General features: G+C 47.0%; 1 non-coding gene across 1 annotated transcript; it reads right to left on the bottom strand.

The window, feature by feature from the left end:
- Positions 1–973: 973 nt before the first annotated feature.
- Positions 974–1,048, bottom strand: Trnas-uga (transfer RNA serine (anticodon UGA)). Its single transcript has one exon. It is a non-coding gene; the product is annotated as a tRNA-Ser (tRNA).
- Positions 1,049–2,817: the final 1,769 nt, after the last annotated feature.

The following is a 2,817-nucleotide window of genomic DNA, read 5'->3' as shown; positions in this document are numbered from 1 at the left end:
AAAATAGTCTCGGTTTTAAACTTCAGTAAGCTTCTTACTGTTCGTTAGTTCCTCCGATGAAGCTGGTTTGTTGTCATTGATTTCTCCAAATATGTAGTGGAACTAGAAAGACGTACCTTCATCCTCCGGTTGCGGTAGAAGTCAGCTCACTTGATGCTGCAGTAATCGCAGCGACTTCTTCTTGACGGCAATCGACCATTTTCGCGAATTTATTCTTTCTGTATTGTGATTAATAATGTATGCTACAATGGTATTCACCGACCCCATTGTAAGGACGAAAATTTCGTTCTTCCGTTCGCGTCTCAGATTTTGTAGAAAAAAGAACTATCAGAACGAGAGTTTTAAGTCCGAAGTGCAGGTGAAATATTATGTACTCCTTGTGTATGTATGTATAGGGTTATTTTGCTAAGGAAACGATTCCAGGGAGAACATGGAGCAAAAATGATCAAATGTGCACATGGTAGGAAATGCGTTCTGGGGTATTTACACGCAAGTGAAGGTGGAGATAAAGTACCTTTGACAGTGACCACGATATCAGCACCTGTCAGATGGACCAACTTGGGGTAGGCCACACGAACTTGCGGAATATTTCCACGATAAATTCCACTATCCGTATCAATTACACCGAGTGCAGACAGCATTACTTTAAACTTCCTGGCAGATTAATACTGTGGGCAGGACCGAGACTCAAACTCGGGACCTTTACCTTTCGCGGGCAAGCGCTCTACCAACTGAGCTCCCCAAGCACCACTCACGCCCCGTCCTCACAGCTTTACTTCTGCCAGTACCTGGTCTCCTACCTTCCAAACTTTGCAGAAGCTCTCCTGCGAACCATGCAGAACTAGCACTCCTGAAAGAAAGGATATTGTGGAGACATGGCTTAGCCACAGCCTGGGGGATGTTTCCAGAATGAGATTTTCACTCTGCAGCGGAGTGTGCGCTGATATGAAACTTCCTGGCTGATTAAAACTGTGTGCCGGACCGAGACTCGAACTCGGGACCTTTGCCTTTCACGGGCAACTGCTCTACCAACTGAGCTACCCAAGCACGACTCACGCCCCGTTCACACAGCTTTACTTCTGCCCGAACCTCGTCTCCAACCTTCCAAACTTTATACAAGCTCTCCTGCGAATCATGCAGAACTACCATTCCTGAAAGAAAGGATATTGTGGAGACATGGCTTAGTCACAGCCTGGAGGCTGTTTCCAGAATGAGATTTTCACTCTGCAGCGGAGTGTGCGCTGATATGAAACTTCCTGGCAGATTGAAACTGTGTGCCGGACCGAGACTCGAACTCGGGACCTTTGCCTTTACGGGCAAGTGCTCTACCAATTGAGCTACCCAAGCACGACTCACGCCCCGTTCTCACAGCTTTACTAGTTCCAGTACCTCGTCTCCTACCTACCAAATTTTACAGAAGCTCTCCTGCGAACCATGCAGAAGTAGCACTCCTGGAAGAAAGGATATTGTGGAGACATGGCTTAGCCACAGCTTGGGGGATGTTTCCAGAATGAGATTTTCACTCTGCAGCGGAGTGTGCGCTGATATGAAACTTCGCCGGCCGAACGGGCCGTGCGGTTAAAGGCGCTGCAGTCTGGAACCGCAAGACCGCTACGGTCGCAGGTTCGAATCCTGCCTCGGGCATGGATGTTTGTGATGTCCTTAGGTTAGTTAGGTTTAACTAGTTCTAAGTTCTACGGGACTAATGACCTCAGCAGTTGAGTCCCATAGTGCTCAGAGCCATTTGAACCATTTGATATGAAACTTCCTGGCAGATTGAAACTGTGTGCCGGACCGATACTCGAACTCGGGACTTTTGCCTTTCGTGGGCCTGTGCTCTATCAACTGAGCTACCCAAGCACGACTCACGCCCCTTCCTCACAGCTTGACTTCAGCCAGTACGTCGTCTCCTACCTTCCAAACTTTATAGAAGCTCTCCTGCGAACCATGCAGAACTACCATTCCTGAAAGAAAGGATATTGTGGAGACATGGCTTAGCCACAGCCTGGGTGATGTTTCCAGAATGAGATTTTCACTCTGCAGCGTAGTGTGCGCTGATATGAAACTTCCTGGCATGTCTCCACATGATCCTTTCTTTCAAGAGTGCTAGTTCTGCATGGTTCGCAGGAGAGCTTCTGTAAAGTTTGGAAGGTAGGAGACGAGGTACTGGCAGAAGTAAAGCTGTGAGGACGGGGCTTGAGCCATGCTTGGGTTGTTCAGTTGGTAGAGCACTTTCCCGCGAAAGGCAAAGGGCTCGAGTTCGAGTCTCGGTCCGGCACACAGTTTTGATCTGCCAGGAAGTTTTATATCAGCGCACACTCCGCTGCAGAGTGAAAATCTCGTTCTGGAAGCATTATATTAAGACGGCTGTGTATCCTTCATGCGCCAACCACAAATAACATTGTCTTGTACCATTCCACTACTGTTTTACAACTGCGAGCCCTTCATTATTGCTTCACCTAATCCAGTACTAATTTGTACTGTCATACGTCTAAATAAGCAGCAGTAACATAAAATAAACAGTGTGCTAGGGGAGAAAAAATGTACGATCCATGCAAGAAAATGACGAAGCTCCGTGCAGTTGCGCTGTTTAATGCTTCGAGTGTATCTTTACTGTGTGGTAAGACTTGTACACACATCAGAGTGCTATAATGAAAGTTTAATTTATAAATCTGAAGCGCCAAAGAAACAGATATAGGCATACGTGTTCAAATACAGAGATATTTAAACAGGCAAAACACGGCTCTGCGATCGGCAGCGCCTATATACGGCAACAAACGTCTGGCGCAGTTGATAGATCGGTTTACTGCTGCTGCA

The sequence above is a fragment of the Schistocerca serialis genome, chromosome 4, assembly GCF_023864345.2.
Source record: "Schistocerca serialis cubense isolate TAMUIC-IGC-003099 chromosome 4, iqSchSeri2.2, whole genome shotgun sequence".
Taxonomy (NCBI): Eukaryota; Metazoa; Arthropoda; class Insecta; order Orthoptera; family Acrididae; genus Schistocerca; species Schistocerca serialis.
Note: the sequence above shows the minus strand (reverse complement) of the source record. Positions and strands in the feature narration are given on the sequence as shown.